We start from the raw sequence: 21,101 nt of genomic DNA on the forward strand, positions 1-21,101 counted from the left end.
GTACCAGAGTTCATGTTGACTGTCCAGAGAAACAAGTTTTCCTTATCAAAATCAATACACAACTGATGATAGTCACATTTTGTCCTGGTCATGTCAGCGCTGAAGTATAACTCAACTCAGTAACCTCTCAGGAAAGTTTTTACATTACTTTGTCTGCCAGCTATTAATTATCAATATCTGTCCATTAACAAAGCACTGCCCTTTCATTAAGCTGGCTGTTCCAGACATGTTTGTTCCATGTAGTCTTAGTCTACTGGCCAACATAGTAGGCTTTCTTATTTTATCATGAGCACTATAGAATGACATATTTTAATTACTCATTTGGGTGAAACAGTTTGAGCGTACAGGAAGCACTTGTTTAGTTACCTGTAGAAATCTTGATTAAAAAAAAGAAGAGACTTCAGTATGATTATGGGAAGATACCAGTTTGTTCTGTTGATTACAGTGTGGGCAAGGATGATTTAAAAACTCATTGAAAGTTATCGGAGACACTTCATATTTAGAATAGGTGTTCAATATAATTTCTATAATTTTATTGTCACACAGGTCTGACTCTTTTTTGCAGTGGCTCCTTAAATATAATTTCTTAACTCCATTCTTTTTTATTTTGAATTGGTTGGCTAGCTGGATCAGCAGAGGGACACAGCTCTTCAACTGTGTGCCATTGGTACAGATCCAGCTGAAGTCATGAAATAGCTGGCTTAATGAATCATTAATGGAATTCAGAACATTTTATTTCTATGCCACTGGTGCAAATCCAAGTAAGGTCAAGAGACTAGCTGGCTCGGTGGTTCAGTAATAGGAAACAGACTTCTACCTCCAGCTTATTGATGCCAGTCTATAAAGGGTCAGGAAACTGTAAGCTTTGAGACATTAAAATACAAAGCTTTTCCAATGCAGCCGTTGGTTTAAAGTCAGTCTATTATACATGATTACTTTCTGATACATTTCCATAGTCTGTATTGATCTATAAATTTTGAAAAAGAATAGTATAAACATTTTCTGTGTAGCCACTGATATAGCACAATATTCATCACTCTAAAAGAAGGTACAAGAGGAGATTTCTCCAAACAATCCCTTCCCTTAGGCAAGCATCTAGGGAAAAGATGGCACGTGCACCACATTTTAGCTATGTAAGGCTAGCAAACCATCTAAATGACCTAGCGGCCCATACCATAGTCCATCCTTGCCACGCCATGTTTACCAGAGGCCTCCTGAGAACCCTCTCTGGGTTTACACCTCCAGTCAGGAGTAGGAACCCAGATTCAGTGACTGTCCTAATTATCAGCAGGAGGGAAAATGTTTTTTTGCTTAGGGTAAAACTGCATTACTTCTTGCACTGCACCAACATTTGCAAGGTCAGATTTGGCTATTAAGCAAATAGCCTACGTCTATGAGATTACAAAATGAGAGAAGCTGTTAACTCTTCCACTTGGTAACAAACCATATCACGACTTAGCTCATGCCTAATTGCAATATGGGCATTTGCAGCAGTAACAGGCATGTGGAAAACTCCAAAAGAAAGGTGGCCCTGACAGACATCCATGCATACAGTCTCTTTCCCTCACTGCCTCCTCCTACTCAGCTACCTACTGTGGTGTAACTGTTGAAATGGCACCATATGCTCAAGGATACAACCTCACATATATTCTCAGAAACAACATCTGGAAGAGTGAAGTTTACTGAGCATATATGGTATGACTTTGATGGCTCTGTGATAGTGACAACCATGTGAGTCGTCTCCAATCCAATTCCCTTGCAGACATTTTTTTTACTCTCATACTCTGGTCAGACCATAAAAGCAAAAGCTCTTCCTTCCCCATCATCCTGCCCGGGAAAAAGGTTATAGCAAAACCATATCTTCTAATTATTTAATGCACAAAGCAGATCTATCCAGCTTGTCCCTTCTTTGTCTGAGATTTCAGATGTTGCTGGTTTGCTGCTCAGTTGAAGAAATGTTTCTGTCTCTACGAGCCTTTGGAAATGAATGTTCTGTAGGTCTCTGTCCAGGGCATGTTGGACCAGTGTGTTTTGTTGCATTATGTAGACATACATATTTCTGTCAAGACTTTCCCAGACAGAATTCAACAAGTGCCAGGCAGGGACATTCCAAATTGAAATATACCCTCAGCTTGGTACCAAGGGTTTGAATCCATCACTAAAGAGCAATGGAGGTCCTGCAGGTCCTGTGCAAAGGATTATCTTTTGGTTCATCATCATTATCCTTTTGTCCATCATCCATTGAGCTGGTCCTACTTATTCCTCTGTACCACCCTAAAGAAGATACACCAGATATTTTGCTGTAGTTATTCTAATCTGCCAAAGTAGGCTTTTCTTGAAGAACAGTGCACTAAAAAAGGGCTTCCATTCTTTCAGAATAATTTGGAAATGGTGCCAGCCAAAGATAATCTTTAGGGACTTTTGCAGGGATGAGAAGCTTGATGGTCCCCAGTATCAATTGTTCTGGGTCACTGCAGCCCTTACTGACAATCCTCCAGCGCACAACCCATCTGAGAGCAGAACCAAGGTCTTTGAGATAGGTATGCAATACATGTCACATCTGACTACAAATGCAGTTCAGTTGATTCACTACTAGTATGGGTGCCTGACAAAAATAAATGAATCTTAGCGTGACTCCACATGAGTGGTGTTGACACATTCAATTGTCTGTGCTTCGCTTGCTGCAAAACAGTAGCTATTTTAGAAAAGCAGTTGATGAGTTTAGCATACACAAAGAGTAGACGGATTTAAAAGACATCTTATTGGAACATTCTATTTTTGAGATTTCACTTTGACAAAACTGCCTCATTAAGGACTTGGATATGAAAAGCAGGAAAATGCTTTTGGATCTCATGTAAACTAAATTCAGAATTCTGATGAGCTGAATCAGTTCTTGCCATACATTATTTTCCTTTATCTGTATTTCCCCTTGTTTCCATGTAAGACATGAAATAAAGCTTTAAGAAATCTTGGTCTTGATTAATAAGCAAGGCAACTCCAAACTGTATGAAATAAGGCAGAAAGAGGAAAGAGAAGGTAAATATTTTGAACCCACAGTTAAATTATAATATCCTTGAATTAGCCACAAATGATCATCACATATTGTGGCCAAAAGTGAACAAATGACAGCTTGCTTCTGCAGGAAATCTTGTTGTGTTGTTTGCTTTGACTTAATAGAAGCATTAAAAATAATAGAACAGATCCTCTAAGGAAGAGGAGGATACTGTATGGGGAAGGGCAGCTGCAACCTCCTGCCAGCTTGACTGAAGGCAAATTCTCCAACATTTATTGAAGAATATTGTGTTTCAGCTCTGAACTACATGCTGGTGGGTTTCAGAGGGTTTCTCAGCCTTCAGACATATGCGACTATATCAACAAATAAAATTCAGGCAAAAAACGAGTAGCCATGCCTTCCCCAGAAATATTTTTTTGTTGTGATCCATAGACTATGCCTATAAAACTAGTCATGTGTATTATCTTTGATGACTAGTCAGTGATGATGTGAGAAGATTTGGTCTCTGTTCATTTTCTATGAGTTTGCTTGGTTTTCTACTCCTCAAGAACAAAATCAGTACCTTATTTGCTGTTTCTGCTTATACATCTTTGCATTGTAGACCAGTAAAAGAGGCTTACCACCTGTGCACATATAAGATTACCAGATGACACGAATGACATGGCGTGTTTATGAGCCATCATATGTAGTCATATTAAATGCAAGAAGTTTTTAATACACAGCCTTTGTATATTATTAGGGCTTTATATATTTTTGGTTTAGACAAGGCTAAAAATTGTTGGATATGCTTTGTAGTAGTTTATTTAGTCTTGCTCCAGCACTCTGTTACCTCAGCTTCATCTCAGATACTTCTTTAACTCCCAGTATAGTCAGGCTGTTGGTATCAAAAATCTACCTCTTCCACAGTTAATCAAAGTTCAAGTAGAAAAACACATAGAAAAACAAGCTTTCCGGTAACAGACCTTTCTTTATGTCTTTTCATTTCCATGATGCTCTTTAGGCCTGTACAGGCTTAACTTCCACCTGTCCTTCTGCACTGCTTATTTAAAATGCCAAGGTAACAGCTATTGCCTTAGTATCCGAGTGTATCACAATCAATGTATTTATCCTGACCAGGTCTGAAAGATTAGCCACTACTACTCTGGTTTTAGAGAGAGTGGGGTAACAGAGCTGCTGGCTGCATTACAACCAACTTGCTGATGGATGCTGTGGTATTATGGTTTCTTGATTAAGGACCTGTCACAGTCTCCTTGGCTCCTGCTGAAGCAGCATATGGGTGCACACTTGGGTTTCACCTCAATAGAAAGACAAACCTGGACAGGGCATTCAGCTGGAACCTGAAAGTTCAAAAGTGCTTCAGCTCTCCAGTCAAATGCTGGCTTGAAATCTGGATTTAAATCTACACCTCTGAGTGTGCCAGGCAGCAAGCTGTCAGCTATTCTGGATGGGATAAGGCTTTCCAGTCCCTCTTGTTTACAGGGTTTGTACACTGAGTAAATAAATAATTATTCTTAAGCCAGAGGGTGAATACCCAAGCATGACTGACTATTTGTGATATTAAAAACTCACTTGGGAAAAGGGAGACTTGGGTTCTAATCACGATTTTAATCAACATTTAATCTAAAACTGGAACAGAGACTGGAAGTGAAGTGTTTCTGTGTCCAGATCCTTGCTTCTAAGTAAGAAAATCACATTCATGACCTAAATTAATTTTTTTTTCTCTCTCCCCCACTTAACTGAAGTCCTTCTTTTCCCTTTTTACTCCACCTGTCAATACTGAAGTTTTAAGTCCAACTATATAAATAAATTTACTCACGTTAAATCTTATTGTCATTAATGAAGACAGTTAAATAAATGAAGCTAAGCATTCTCACAGAATCAATCCCATCTGCAAAAAATTGATTTTTTGTTTTCTGGCCAAACAGAAAAGGTTTTAATAGATTATTGGACCAATGCAGAAGTTTCTGGGCAAAATAAGAAATACTAAAAAGTTATTTTGTACTGAACATTCAGTTCAAGTCCCAATGAAATATTATTTCTCTCTTTGATTTTAATTTAGATCTTATTTGATTGACTTTTGTTAAGCCACACTGGCAATTTCCAAAGAGGAAAAAAGTTATGCTGAAAAGAAAAATTAAAACGTCTTTTGAAAATGTTAGCATTTCAGGTCCTAGTGTTGCTGTACCTAAGAGAGTGGATTTAAAGTTGCAGGTGCATCACTGCATCATCCTACTCCACTCTTCTCGCCCCCCACACCCTCTCTGCACACCTGGTCCTTACTCCTCTCTGGTACTGCACTCATCAGACTCCTCCATCAGCCAATGCGTTTCACTCCTATGGCAGAAATCTGTGCAGGATTTTAATATGGTCTGGCATGAAACTCACTCACAGATGGGTCTGGGGAGTGCCAGAGACAGCACAGCAATTAGTGTGAATGGAAGGCAGGGGTCAGTGGAAACTTGGAAAGGTGGGAAAGGACCTTCCTCTTTGGTCTGTTTTATTGGCTTGCCACACCTCATGGAATGCATCCCAAAAGAGACCAATTCTGGGAAAAAAGGTGGTATTTCTGACTATACCCACAGTTTGCATGGTCAAATTCTTGTTCCTTTGAGCCAATTTTATTAGAAAAACTGATATTTTACCACTTCATACAAACCTTGTCTCATATTTAATTGCAATATTTCTAAATTTTTGTCTATTTTTCTGTAGCTGTAATTACTCATCAAATTTGAAACCCAGGGATCACTTGAAATTCTATTTTCCAGCAAGTAACTTATTCTCCAAGAAGCTTCATCTAGAAATAGGAGTGACAAGAAGTTAGTTAGTTAATGATGTGTACATCACTTTTTGCTTGTATGTTTTGAAATACTTAGAAATTAATTAAGATCTGTTACCCATCTTTTAAAGATTAGGAAACTGAGTCAAAACCACATGTGTCCAGAAATCTTCAATCCCAGTTCAGTAGCTGTTTAGGCAAGCTGACTCTTATAAGCCAATTACAGAAGTTCAGAACTACCTATACGACAGCCCCTGGATATAATTATAGGTTCACATAGTCAAAGGATCTGGAACAAACATCTTGCATGTATACAATTTTTGTAATGCCTCCCTATATGGTACTTTTAGTCATCTGTATTCTACCATTCTCTTGGGGTCTACCATTCTCTTTAGTGTACCTAAATTTGTGAGGCTGAATATTGCTCCATGCTCAGGTGTGGGCTCACCACTGTACTGTGTAAAGGGCTGTTCATCTAGACAGTAGCATACTGATTTAATGTATATCCAGTAGCTGCTGCTCATTTTATGGAATTACTTGAGTGAGAAAACAAGGTAATTCTATTCCATCAGTTTTCCAGTAACTGTTTAGAATGGATGGCATTAAGATATTCTTGAAGTAACTTTAGATCAGTGTTTAAAATTTATAACTTAGCAGCACAAATACACTTTTACCAAACTCGTAACTAGTAAAAATACCTTTGTATGATTTACATCCTTTTTCTAGGTATTGGCTACTCTGTTTACTCTGCCTCAGTAAAACACACTAACCAGTTACAGACTAGCAATGATAAACTGATATCAGATAACACCATTTCTCTTGTATTCTACTGTTAACTGCTATTAACTGTTTTTAGCTTGATTTCTTCTTATTCAAACACATTTTTTTTTCAATGTATAGCTCATAAGTAGGCAATACATTGGTACTAAGAGCACCTTTCTGAATATTTTACTACATTGTCTCTCTGAAATCAAAGAAACTGTAGTGTCATTGTCAATTTCCATTTTGGCTAAAAATAATTTATTGGGACATTTACATACTATCAAAATAAAGCATTTTCTTATTTCTCAACAGTAGAAAGCTCAGCCTGTCTTACAACTTTGGTCCTGCAATTTCAAAATGCTCACCCTGTAGCAGTGTAGTCTGCTTCTGCCAGGTAGCTTCCTTTCTGATTGTAGTATTAGCATCCCAACACCCACCAATCTAGTGGATTAGTCTCCTAGAGCAAGAAATCTCCTTCACTTTATTTCCATCTTGGACATGGACCTTCTTATTCTCTAGAAGAGCTCTGCAGGGGCTCTGCTTAATGGGTTCGACATTATTTCTAAACCGTCGCAGATTTTGAATTGTCATCACAAAAAGCCCCTTAGATTCCCATTCACATGGCATTGCATTTTTTATGTTCACGGCTTACAACACAAGATCTTGGAGGTCCTAAATTTCGGTACCACAGACACACTGTCACACTGTTTGACAACTACTTAGAAAGCCCTTTTTTATCTAGCTGACCTTTCGAAGTTTGTCACAGCTGGCAAATAAACTTGTTGTGGGAGCACGGTATCCTTCTACTTTCCTTGCTGTTCTTAGACTATACTCAGATTTCAAGTGTCATTAATTTCAAGGGTGATGTTACCTTGAGCAGAATCCAGATGTTTTCTCCCAACTATAAGAAAAATAGTCTTACTTTTTTATATGACAGCAGTTTCATGAAATATGAAATACTATGTTGAGGGCTCAGATCTCTTTTTCATATAGAACAGTGTCTCTGTGTATATGTAGACATGTCTAAAAGCATGGATGTGCATGTGTGTGTATTCCAAAATTATTTTTCATTTCTGTTATTGCGGCTTGTACAAATAGTAAACCTGAGGAGTCAGGAGCTGTGGTCAAAATTTTCAGTAACTGTTACCAATTTTGATGCAAGCTGATCACCCTAAAACATGAATGACTTTATGAGATGCTGAGCATCCGCCTATCAAATGCATAAATGCTTTTTTGGCTTTGAGGCTCCCAGTATCAGCATACATATTTAGAAACTGTGAGCTGCTCAAGATCACATAATATTTTAGACCAGGAAGCAGTATAAACATTCTGATCTTCTGATGTCCATAATTTGTTTCAGCCATTTACACAGTACTGTCCATTTTAGTTGAACAGAACTAAAACGCTACATTTAGTACAGAATTTTCCAGTTCTTTATCTGTGATGTATTCCTTTCTCTTTGTAGATTAGTTGAGTAGTGGGTTTTCGGGGAACCAATGGGAAAACTTTCTGCAGATACATTGGAATTTTATCCTTTCCACCTGTTCTTTCCACCAGTAAGTAAAGCCAATTGACCTATAACTTTGAATTCAGTATTTAAATATAGCCAGGTAGTACATATTTGTTTTACTTAGGGTCCCACCTCACTATTTGAAAATACACTTTTCTTAAATGTGACCTGAGTGTAATTCTTTCTTGTACTTAGTTTTGGAAGAGATTGTTTACTATTCATTTTCTGTGTACTTCAGGAGAATATCTTCATACCTCTGGAACTCCTTTTCTGTCTCCGGTGGTCAGGCTGTAGTATAACTTAAAAAGCTGCTAAGTATAGAAAAATACCTGTTTAGTAGGTGAGACCTCTGAAGGATTTTCGGCTTAGCTTTGTAGAAGCACACTGACTTCCCCCCCCCCATTATAGTGCTAGGAATAAGGGAGGTAGTCTTTCAAGTAGAAAAAAAACTGGTATTTCCTCACTGTATCATCAGTTTTACAAATAAGATGCCTGTAGAGATGCTCACATAAGAGACCCTCTAAAATATGCTCCGTATATTGATACAAAGTGTAATTAATATTAGAATTCAAGTAAAGTTTTATAAGCTGTTGTTCTATCTGACACAACAGGTTCTGGTGAGGGCAAATGCTGTATGGGATCTTGAGTTTCAGACATCATTAAGCTTTGGAGATACTGATAGTTTTTTGCCATCAACTTGTGTTAAATTTATACAGTGCTGTTCTTGATTGTGGAATGGATTTTTATAATGATGGGTTTAAATTTGCAACAGTTTGCAAGTACTTTTTTGCCCTTTATTGCCTAGGGCTTTTAGGGAAGCTCTAAGTCTTGGTAGATATTGTCAGTGATCCTGTTGCACAGTGTGGAGTAGAGCATACTGCCTTAGGGGGTGTGGCGGTACTGCAGCCAAGCCGCCTGATTACACCAATAACTCACTCGTAGTTAAGAGTATTTAAAATAACATTTTCTTTTTCATGTCTAATAAATTTCACTGGCATCCAATTGAGCGTATGGCCAAAGTGGATATTCCTGCTTCTCTTACCTCTCACAGCTGTGTTTCCCCATCCCCTTTCTTGCACTGGCTCTAGCAACTACATGTCCACAGGGAGCATCAAAGTCACCAAACTGCACCAATGGAGCAATCATATTTTTCTTTTGGTGGTTCAATATTCTGTTGTATCAGTGAGTTGATCTAATTCATGACTGAAGTAATTAGGAAAGGAGTGGATAGAAAGAAAGAAAATGGTGGTGTAGCGGAGGAAGAACAGGCTTGTCCCCTTCATTGGCAGCATAATGTGAAACTTTACCTCTAGGTAAACCTTGTGACAGTGGTGTTATTTTTAAACTTAGAACTGTGAGAGAATTATTGCTGTAATGTGAAACTGCACTCTTGCTGTGTCCTCCAAAACATACAGTTCCTATGACCCTTCTTGGTTTAATCCCTTTCTCTCCTAAGTGCCCACTTTTTTTTTGTTGTGGGACTTCTAATTTACTTCTAGTATGACTTGCAAGCTGTAACTCCCTTTTCACTCCACAGACCCTATAAATGGAGGATCTTTGCAAGTGTTTGGCCTCTTTACTCTCCCTTAATTCAAATTCTAAAATGAGATTCTTTACACCTTTGAGCAGAACAGTCACCATCTGCCTTCCTAAATCAGTAAGACTCACTTCAGTGAACTAGAAATCTGCACTCCACTCTTCTGACTCTTGGAACCACAGAATGGTTGAGGTTGGAAGGGATCTCTGGAGGTCATCTGGTCCAACTTCTCTGCTCAAAGCAAGGTCAAGTAGGGCAGGTTGCTCAGGGATGTATCCAGTCAGGTGTTGAATATCTCCAAGGATGGAGACTCCACAACCTCCCTGGGCAACCTCTTCCAATGCTCAGTCAGCCTCATAGTAAAATATCTTTTTCTTATGTTTAATCATCCTGTACTTCAATTTGTGCTTCTTGTCCTTTCACTGGGTACCGCTGAGAAGAGTCTGGCTCTGTCTTCCCCATCTCCCTCATATGAGAGATGCTCCAGTCCCTTAATGATCTTCATGGCCCTGTGCTGGACTCTCTCCAGTATGTCCATGTCTCTCTTGTACTGTGGCGCCCAGAACTGGGCACAGCACTCCAGGTGTGTCTCACCAGTGCTGAGTAGAGGGGAAGGATCACCTCCCTCAGCCTGCTGGTGATGCTCTGCCTAGTGCAGCCCAGGATGCTCTTGCCCCTCTTTGCTGCAAGGGTGTATTGCTGACTATGTTCATCTAGTTGTGCCTCAGGTCTCGCAGGGGGTTTTCTGCCAAGATGCTTTCTAGCCACTCAACTCCCAGCCTGTCCTGGTGCCTGGGGTTAGCTGAAAGCCCCAAGCAAGTTTTTATTTTAAAGATAAGGTCAAATATTTAATAAATAAGTTAAGGATTTTTTCCTTCTTGTTCTTTGTGTTGTTGAAATAGAGTTACAAGCATGATAATGATACTCTGGAGGCAAACATGTACTTCTATAAATACTCACAAGTTACACTTAAAAGCAGACAAACAGTTAGCAGCAGTTAGCTGTTCCGTGTCTCAGAACTTAGCCATTTCTCACAAAAATTATTCACTAAATGCATTTTGGAATATATTATACATAAGTTCTAGAGGCTTTTTAGGCAAGAATGTTTTCTGCCTAATAAGCTATTCAGTAGCAGTTTGTATTTCTTGAGCTGGCAAATAGATATAAATATGCTTGGTTTCAGAGGGAAAGCCTGTCTGATATGTGTACACTGTATAGGATTGGGAACACTTTCATGAATAATCCAACTGATCTCAACACAGCAATTCATATAAATAAATGCTATTCAGTTTTAGGGAAGACTGTAGAGCAGCAGAGATGGCAACCGTAGTTGTTTCATCACTAATCTTGTGATATTTGATATTTTATTAGCTTCCCAGCTCCTGGAAACAGACTCTCAGTTTTACTTCCAGCATTCTTGGCTGGAAAAAAAAAAAATTGAAAAGTTGAAATGACATTTTGAAAACTTAACCAAAAGACAAAAACAGGTAGTGTTTTCCTCTATCCCTACAGTGGCAGGGAAGAATACTGAAAGGAGCAGGAAAACACACCTGATCAACACGTGGCTCAGGGGCTGGTGCCATCGGCGGAATTTTGGCTTTTTTGATCACGAGGAGGTTTACATGGCACCGGGCCTGCTGGCGGCAGATGGAGTCCAGCTGTCTCACAGGGGAAAAAGGATCATTGCTCATGAATTGGCGGGGCTCATTGAGAGGGCTTTAAACTAGGTTTGAAGGGGGAAGGGGATAAAACCAGGCTTACTAGAGATGAGCCTAGGGGTGGCGTGCCGATGCCGGGGGTGAAATCGATAGCCCAGCTCAAGTGCATCTACACCAATGCACGCAGCATGGGCGGCAAACAGGAGGAGCTGGAAGCCATTGTGCAGCAGGAGAGATATGACTTAGTCGCCATCACAGAAACATGGTGGGGCAACTCTCATGATTGGAGTGCTACAATGGATGGCTATAGACTCTTCAGAAGGGACAGGCGAGGAAGGAGAGGCGGTGGGGTGGCCCTGTATGTTAGGGAGTGTTTCGATTGTATAGAGCTCAACGATTGTGATGATGATACGGTCGAGTGTTTATGGGTAAGGATGAGGGGGAAGGCCAACGAGGCAGATATCCTGCTGGGAGTCTGTTATAGACCACCCAACCAGGATGAAGGGGCGGATGAAGCGTTCTACAAGCGGCTGGCAGAAGTCTCTCAATCGCTAGCCCTTGTTCTCGTGGGGGACTTCAACTTCCCGGACATCTGCTGGAAATACAACACGGCAGAGAGGAAGCAGTCTAGGAGGTTCCTGGAATGTGTGGAAGACAACTTCCTGACACAGCTGGTAAGTGAGCCTACCAGGGGAGGTGCCTCACTCGACCTGCTGTTTACTAACAGAGAAGGACTGGTGGGAGATGTGGTGGTCGGAGGCCGTCTTGGGCTTAGCGACCATGAAATGATAGAATTCTCGATTCTTGGTGAAGTAAGGAGGGGGGGCAGCAAAACTGCAACCATGGACTTCCAGAGGGCAGACTTTGGCCTGTTCAGGGCACTGGTTGAGAGAGTCCTGTGGGAGATGGTCCTGAAGGGCAAAGGGGTCCAGGAAGGCTGGACGATCTTCAAGAAGGAAGTCTTAAAGGTGCAGGAGCAGGCTGTCCCTGTACGCCGTAAGAAGAATGGGCGGGGAAGACGACCGGCCTGGCTGAACGGGGAGCTCTTGCTGGGACTCAGGAAAAAAAGGAGAGTTTACCGCTTGTGGAAGAAGGGGCAGGCGACTCAAGAATAGTACAGGGATCTTGTTAGGTCGTGCAGAGAAGAAATGAGAAAGGCAAAAGCCCAGCTAGAATGCAATCTGGCTGCTGTCATTAAAGACAACAGAAAAAGTTTTTACAAATATATTAATGACAAGAAGAGAGCCAAGGAGAATCTCCATCCCTTATTGGATGCAGGGGGGAACATGGTCACCGAGGATGAGGAAAAGGCTGAGGTACTCAATGCCTTCTTTGCCTCAGTCTTTAACAGGCAGACCAGTTATCCTCAGGGTACTCGGCCCCCTGAGCTGGAAGACAGGGATGGCGAGCAGGATGAACCCCCCATAATCCAAGAGGAAGCAGTCAATGACCTGCTACACCACCTGGATGCTCACAAGTCTATGGGACTGGATGGGATCCACCCGAGAGCGCTGAGGGAGCTGGCGGAGGAGCTCGCCAAGCCACTCTCCATCATTTATCAGCAGTCCTGGTTAACGGGAGAGGTCCCGGATGACTGGAGGCTTGTCAATGTGACGCCCATCTACAAGAAGGGCCGGAAGGAGGATCCGGGGAACTACAGGCCTGTCAGCCTGACCTCGGTGCCGGGGAAGATTATGGAGCAGTTCATCTTGAGGGCGCTCACAAGGCATGAGCGGGACAACCAGGGGATCAGGCCCAGCCAGCACGGATTCATGAGAGGCAGGTCCTGCTTGACCAACCTGATCTCCTTCTATGACCAGGTGACCCGCCTAGTGGATGAGGGAAAGGCTGTGGATGTGGTCTACCTGGACTTCAGGAAGGCCTTTGACACCGTCTCCCACAGCATTCTCCTAGAGAAGCTGGCGGCTCACAGCTTAGACAGGTGTACTCTGCGCTGGGTAAAAAACTGGCTGGACGGCCGGGCCCAGAGAGTTGTGGTGAATGGAGTTACATCCAGTTGGCGGCCGGTCACGAGCGGTGTTCCCCAGGGCTCAGTACTGGGGCCGGTCTTGTTCAATATCTTTATCGATGATCTGGATGAGGGGATCGAGTGCACCCTCAGTAAGTTTGCAGACGACACCAAGTTGGGCGGGAGCGTTGATCTGCTCGAGGGTAGGAAGGCTCTGCAGAGGGACCTGGACAGGCTGGATCGATGGGCCCAGGCCAACTGTATGAGGTTCAACAAGGCCAAGTGCCAGGTCCTGCACTTTGGCCACAACAACCCCATGCAGCGCTACAGGCTTGGGGAAGAGTGGCTGGAAAGCTGCCTGGCGGAAAAGGACCTGGGGCTGTTGGTCGACAGCCGGCTGAACATGAGCCGGCAGTGTGCCCAGGTGTCCAAGAAGGCCAATGGCATCCTGGCCTGTATCAGAAATAGTGTGGCCAGCAGGAGTAGGGAAGTGATTGTCCCCCTGTACTCGGCACTGGTGAGGCCGCACCTCGAATACTGTGTTCAGTTTTGGGCCCCTCACTACAAGAAGGACGTTGAGGTGCTGGGGCGTGTCCAGAGAAGGGCAACGAAGCTGGTGAGGGGTCTGGAGAACAAGTCTTATGAGGAGCAGCTGAGGGAACTGGGACTGTTTAGCCTGGAGAAAAGGAGGCTGAGGGGAGACCTCATCGCTCTCTACAACTACCTGAAAGGAGGTTGTAGCGAGGTGGGTGTCGGTCTCTTCTCCCAAGTAACTAGCGATAGGACGAGAGGAAATGGCCTCAAGTTGCACCAGGGGAGGTTTAGATTGGATGTAAGGAAAAATGTCTTTCCTGAAAGAGTGGTTAAACATTGGAACAGGCTGCCCAGGGAAGTGGTTGAGTCCCCATCCCTGGAGGTATTTAAAAGACGAGTAGATGCGGCACTTAGGGACATGGTTTAGTGGGTGGTGGTGTTGGGTTGACGGTTGGACTCGATGATCTTAGAGGTCTTTTCCAACCTCAATGATTCTATGATTCTATGATTTTTCCTTCAAGGTGTCTAAGCCAAAGTATTTCTCAGATTTTCATTTCTCAGCTTTGAAATATTCAGACTGGTACTACTGGAATCAGATTGAAAGGTTAGCTCTGCCCAGTTCTGTAGGACCATCCACAACGTCACTGTGTGGCCAAATTCTCTGTTCCTGGACAGCACCACAGGAGTGCTTTAGCTGTCATGACGTATAATGTATAATATCTTCCATGTGTTAGGCCTTGGCACACCAGTCTCAGCACTCCTTGGATCGCACCTCTGAGAGCGTCCTTGTGTTGTATTCCAAGAGCCAGTCTGTTGATCAGCAAACCCAAAGGAATGGGTGCCATGCTCAATACCATCCTAATATTTCCATTGCTGGGATGTTATCACATTCTTCTTCTGGATATGTTTATGTCAGGAGCAGTGTCACATTCTCATCTCCCTGTGGAGAGAAGTGTGCTCTAGAGAGCACGCTTTTTGTAAGGTGACCTGCAACATGCGTATCTATGAATAGAAGTTGTTGTCACAGTTTACCAGAGAAACTCTTGGAGCGAGCGAGCAAGCAATCAAAACTGTTATAAAACCAAAAGAAACAAATAACAGGGCCAGTACCTCCAGTCAGGGAAGTGGGATGGCAGGAAGCGCTCCCGAGGAGGGTGCTGGGTTCCTCGCCTTGGGCTTATTCTAGAGTTAAGGTAAAGTTAAGCTTATGGCTCTGAGAATGACAAATGGGACACATATGGCAAATAAGAAGGGGCTTGAGTAGAAGCTGCCAAAGACAGATAAGGACTGCTGCTGGAGTTCTTCCCTGAGCAGACCTTAGCCGGGGTGCTTCTACTGTCCTGTGGTGTAAATCTCAGTCTGGGGTTGGAGCTAGGGTTAGGATGAGAGTACCAAGAAAGCCTAATCTGAGACAGAGTAAGAAAGGGGCTGACTGGGGATCGCACAGTTATTTGAGGGGAATTCTCCCTGCCGCACTAGCTGGCCTGAGTATGTGGCAGAGTAACTGGTCTTGGGCTCAGTGTACATTAATGGTCAAGATTAAGATTATGGCTCTGAGGAAGGGAAATCTAAGACATGCAGTAAGGCTGGTGCTCAGAAGAGGTTGCCAGCATAATTTAAAGTAAGGTTGAAAGCAAAATAAACTCATTGTTTCTTAAAACTGCATTTAGCATTTTCACAAGGTTGTTCATTGGCAGATCTTTTATTTTTACATTTTCTTCCTTGCTTTGCATTACATATCCATACATGATAGTGCACGACTTTTTTTTTTGCAGTCATGAAACTCATATGAGTCACAGTTCTGGTAGATCTCAAACAAAGGACCTAGTGTGTGCCAACTGAGAAGCTAAATCCATCTTGCTTCTCTCAGATGGGTAAAAGAAATTCCACGTCATCAATTAGCTCTTATTTTTTATGCAAGGTCTCAAAGAGTTGTGTGAACTTTAGTTACAGAAGCCTCACCTACCCCTAACTGGTAGGTACAGCTGATAAAACAATTGAAGGAAAATGAGGCAGAATTTTTCATAGAATTTTTGGAATGTTAGTGTCCTCCAGTCATCTCAAAAGTAGGCAAGCTGTATGAATTTCATTTTACAGTTGAGGAAACTAGGAAGGGAAAGATCAAGTGACTTATTCAAGGACATAGAAATAAAGAACTTTGGAACTGGCTGAATATGCTCAAAAGTCTTCTGTTCCATTTTCTTGCCTATAGACTCTTTCTATAGACAATAGAAATATTCCACATTTATTTACAAAATTTTTTTAAAATATGCCTTATAGTCTTAAAAGAAGAAGGGGCTTCCCAAATCAGAGCTTGAATTGAATGGATTTGGGTAATGCAGGCAAATGAAAAGATTGGTTATATGTCCCACAAAGATGTAGGGTGCCCTTTCCCTCCAATGTTGTAACACAGGTTAGTTGTTTCTGATTATTTTTGCTCATTTCGAGAGCAGAGGGAAATGGTGGAATGGCAGCATCTTTCCCTCATCCATTCAAGCACAGCACGGCACTGCATAAGGAAGCAAGGCTAGTTCCAAGCACTTCTATATTTTTATGAGAGATTTCCTTTTCTAGGTATTCTAGTTCTTCTTCAGCAGACTTATTCCCTTTCAGGTTTTCCTGGAGAATTATGCCCACTGGTTAAAATTTCAAAGTTTTGAATCTTCAAACTAATTAGACTAATGACATTTTTCATTTGTTTCCAGAAGGTTATGGATCATGGAGAACTAGAAGTGAGGAAACAGATTATATGCCTTGTGTATCCCAAAGGAGGAGATGGGGAGCTGTGGAAAGGTAAGGGGAGTTACGAGACAATTGCTCTGTGATAACGGGACCTGTGATCTCATTGAAGGTAGAAAGGAAAAAGGCAGAGGAGGAGGACAGGATTAAGAATGAGTGAGAGGAAAGGAGGTAATGAGGCTAGTATGGAGATAGTATAGTCAGACAGTGAAAAGACTGAGCAAGAGAAAAAGACAGCTACATCACAACTGAAAACTGGAGTGAAGGGGGAGGTGGAGGGATGGCAAAGAGGTGAGAGTGGAGAATTCTGCTATTGCCTTCTGGCCAGAAAGTAATGTGAAAGGGAAGCAGACAAAGGAAGAGGATTAAAATCTAGAAAAGATCAGAAATTATAAAAGGGGCTACAATGGCTGAAGACACAGGAATCTTACCAGAACAGTAATTTTGACTTTGGCCTTGCAAGTTGTAAATAATATATATTGCTTCTGTGAGTGGAAGTACATTATTTCCTATTGATGGCATAGGGGATCTGCTTCTACCATTACTGCAGCAATATATGAGAAGCAGTTTTATAAGTTATCCCTTCTCTTTGTTATGATCTGCCTCTTTTTCACATTCACAATTTTACAGATGCAGGCATCCATTTGACACCGTAGAGGAAAAAGACATACACAAGAATTCATCCTTCACTGATTCCTTCAAGAATTTTGACGGATTTTTCTTTCTTAAGAAAAGCCCTTGTCAGAGCATTTTAGATGGAACTGTATAGATGCTTTTTAGTAGTGATTAAACCATGCCTGTCAGCTAAGAAAAGCCTCTTTAACTGGTGTAGCATAGGTCATTTTGCCTGTGATTTACAGACAGAAACAGATTATACTATCCATTTACTGCTTTTTTTCCTCTTTAGAAGAGGAATTTGTAACAAGTCTCTGGTGTGGAGGACTGTTTGCTATACAAAGAAGCAAAGTCAGAGGGTGTTTGACACCGGAAACTAACTTTGTTCTAAGGCATGAAATCAAAATCATGATAAGGTGAGGAACTCCCTATCTTAGCAAGGCATATATACAGCATGCAACTGGATCCTGGATCAGAAACAAGTAATTATAAATATGAGTGATTTTTGATGAAAGAAATATCCTGAAACATCTAGGAGTGTTCAAAGTGGAGACTATTTAGAAAGTCGGAAGAGCCTTGTTCCCACACAGAGCGTCAGCTTTGATCTTTGATGATGTCCCTGTTTCACAGTTCAGTATTCAATAGCCAGGAACCTGATCACTCAGATGGCCCCTAAGCAGCATGTTTGCTGTAGAAGCTTGCATCAGGCAAAGCTGCCCATTGCAGAGATGAGGTTCCTACTCCCTCTAGTGCAGCAAGTGCACATTCAGGCACTGTCTGACATTGCTTTTAAAAAAGGTCTCAGTGATCTAAAGGAAGTTAAGGAGTAACAATTTTTGTGATAGAAGTGGAATTAGTTTGTGCATTGATTTACCAAGAATTCAGGTAAGCTGTCATAAGAACAATACTTTTAAATTGTCAAGTGATTTGACTGCTGCGGTCCTTAAAGATTCACACCGGCCTAAAAAGTGAGGTGCTGTCCTGGCTAAAAACAAATCTGAATAGCGATGAGGGGCTGGAAGTTAGAAGTTGTGTTTCTGAGGTGCTGTATCTCGGGAATTACAAGTCAGATGTAGATGCCTCGATTCTCTGTACGGAAAGTAAATGAGAGATCAAAGATGCAGCGGCTGGAGTGGGGAGCTGCCTGCAGGTAGCCAATACAGATCTGGATTTTAACTCTATGCCCAGCTTTAGCTCCTGTCTTTCACTTCCCTGTGCCTGTGCTAGCATCACTTGCATAAGTGGAGCTGGAGCACTTCTACATGCACATGAGTAAATCTGCTCTCCTAGTCCTTTCTGGAGCGTGCATGCCTGACTCAAGTGCCTACGAGTGTTCTTTACATTAACAAAGCAGATATCACCATTGACTTCTAAAATGCAGTAGGTGGTGAACAGAGACCAGAAGTGTTTCCCCTTCCCTTTGCCCTACCACTAGGCTAAGTGCTCATTCACTCCTTTTTACATTCCTCTCTTCAGCAGAAGTGGAAGGATAACCAGGATTGTTAGGGAGTTGTCCTGGAAGGTAGGAGCTGGTGGTTTGAATACCTGCAGGTTGAAGGGTATAAAACTCCTGCTTCTTGGCTGAGTGTTTTATTCATTAGACTACATATATAAAAATTTGGCACGTCGTTACTGCTTTGATGGAAGACACTGAGTGGGCCAGTCCTCTGAATGCATGTGAAGTGTACTATAGGCATACTATAGACTGCTTGGGGACATAAGTGATGCTCTGCCTGGTTTCTGGACTGCAACAGCCTGTTGTACTTCACAAAGAGGTGAACTGCATCTTGATTCGGCAACACTAACTGCAATTAGTGTTGAATCCAATGCAATTAGTCCACTGAACTGGAACCAATCTGTGGTGGGTTGACCTTGGCTGGACGCCAGGTACCCACCAAAGCCACTCTATCACTCCCCCTCCTCAGCTGGACAGGGGAGAGAAAATACAATGAAAGGCTCGTGGGTCGAGATAAGGACAGGGAGAGATCACTCACCAGTTACCATCACGGGCAAAACAGACTCGACTTGGGTAAAATTAACTTAATTTATTACCAATCAAATCAGACTAGGACAATGAGAAATAAAACTGAATCTTAAAACACCTTCCCCCACCCCTCCCTTCTTCCCAGGCTCAACTTCACTCCCGAATTCTCTACCTCTTCCCTCCAGCAGTGGAGGGGGACAGGGAATGGGGGGTGCTGTCAGTTCATCACATGTTGTTTCTGCCACTTCTTCCTCCTCAGGGGGAGGACTCCTGACACTCTTCCCTGGCTCCAGCGTGGGGTCCCTCCCACGGGAGGCAGTTCTCCGCGAACTTCTCCGACACGAGTCCTTCCCATGGGCTGCAGCTCTTCATGAACTGCTCCAGCGTGGGTCCTTTCCACAGGGTGCAGTCCTTCAGGAACAGACTGCTCCAGCGTGGGCTCCCCACGGGTTGCAAGTCCTGCCAGCAAACCTGCTCCAGCGTGGGCTCCTCTCTCCACGGGTCCACAGGTCCTGCCAGGAGCCTCCTCCAGCACGGGCTTCCCATAGGGTTCACAGCCTCCTTTGGGCATCCACCTGTTCCGGCGTGGGGCCTCCACAGGCTGCAGGTGGATATCTGCTCCACCGTTAACTTCCATGGGCTGCAGCAGCACAGCCTGCCTCACCATGGTCTTCACCATGGGCTGCAGGGGAATCTCTGCTCTGGCGCCTGGAGCACCTCCTCCCCTCCTTCTTCACTGACCTTGATGTCTGCAGAGTTGTTTCTCTCACATATTCTCACCCCTCTCTTCCACTGCAGTTGCTCAGGTTTTTTTTTTTCCCTTCTTAAATATGTTATCACAGAGGTGCTACCACCGTCGCTGATTGGCTCAGCGTTGGCCAGCAGCAGGTCCATCTTGGAGCCGGCTGGCATTGGCTCTGTCGGACATAGGGGAAGCTTCTAGCAGCTTCTCACAGAAGCCACCCCTGTAGTCCCCCCGCTACCAAAACCTTGCCATGCAAACCCAATACACAATTATATGTCATTGTGCAAAATTACTTGAAAGCTATAGAACAGGAATTTTAAAAGAGCCTACTGACTGTTTCATGCAAAGCTGTGTGGTTTTGGCTAAGTATTTCTGAAATTGCCAGCCCACTTTGCTTGCAAATAGCAGCACAAGATTTTAATGGAATGTGTGGACTATTTTTCTGCGGAAGCTTGACTACGCTTACACTTCAGAGACTGGCATGTATCACGTGCCTATGGGTAACTACCCACATACCAAAAATTGCAGATCGAAGCCTCCTACAAAAATCTCAGAATGCACTGGCTGAGGTCTCATGTTAATCATCCCTTCCCAAAATGAAGAAAATACCCAGTATTGAAAGTAACTTGGGAGAAGGTCAGGATGGTAATTTTAAAAAGTTTCTAAAAGATGATACAAGTGCCCAGCAGTAACTCTAGGTCCCCAATCCGTTCAGTCCTTTGAAGACTCTGATTGCTCTCTGTTAGTGCTACTACCAATACATTTCCTTTGCATAGCACCTACGATCCTAAAGAAGCTCAAAAAGTGGTGGTATGACAGAGTGGGCTGCAGAACAGCCAAGAGATCACTAGGAAAACCATTTCCTTTCTTTATGTTCTGGTCATACGGTACATAGGGACAAACATTCATATGGAAGAGTTATGTCAGAAAGTATTGATACCTCTGAAGTGTCAGAAATATCTTGCATTTCAAACCAAATCAGTTTAATGTTATCTTCATCTTTAATTTCCTTAAGTTATTTCTTGTGCACCTCTCCATAATTTTCTTCCAATCAAATCTTTTTTTCTGCTCCCCGTCAAATTCCTGTCCCTGGCGCCTGGTGGGTGGCCATTGTGGGCACAGCACGGACAGACAGTTCTTGTTTTGCCGTTAGCTGTGACCTTAAGGGTGATTACATTTTCTTTCCCTTCTAATTTTAAATTATGCCTTATCAGAGGGTTTCTATAATTTATATATCTAATCCCTTCTTAGAGATCTAT

The 21,101-nt window shown here is 42.5% G+C and overlaps 1 long non-coding RNA gene across 1 annotated transcript in view; it reads left to right on the forward strand.

Moving 5' to 3' along the window:
* LOC143163464 (uncharacterized) overlaps positions 1-21,101 on the forward strand; it is a 33,617-nt gene that overhangs the window by 3,143 nt on the left and 9,373 nt on the right. Inside the window, exon 2 of the long non-coding RNA XR_012995907.1 lies at positions 16,465-16,552. This is a non-coding gene — a long non-coding RNA (uncharacterized LOC143163464). The remainder of the gene's footprint in view (positions 1-16,464; positions 16,553-21,101) is intronic.

This window comes from Aptenodytes patagonicus, chromosome 7 (genome assembly GCF_965638725.1).
Source record: "Aptenodytes patagonicus chromosome 7, bAptPat1.pri.cur, whole genome shotgun sequence".
Lineage (NCBI taxonomy): Eukaryota > Metazoa > Chordata > Aves > Sphenisciformes > Spheniscidae > Aptenodytes > Aptenodytes patagonicus.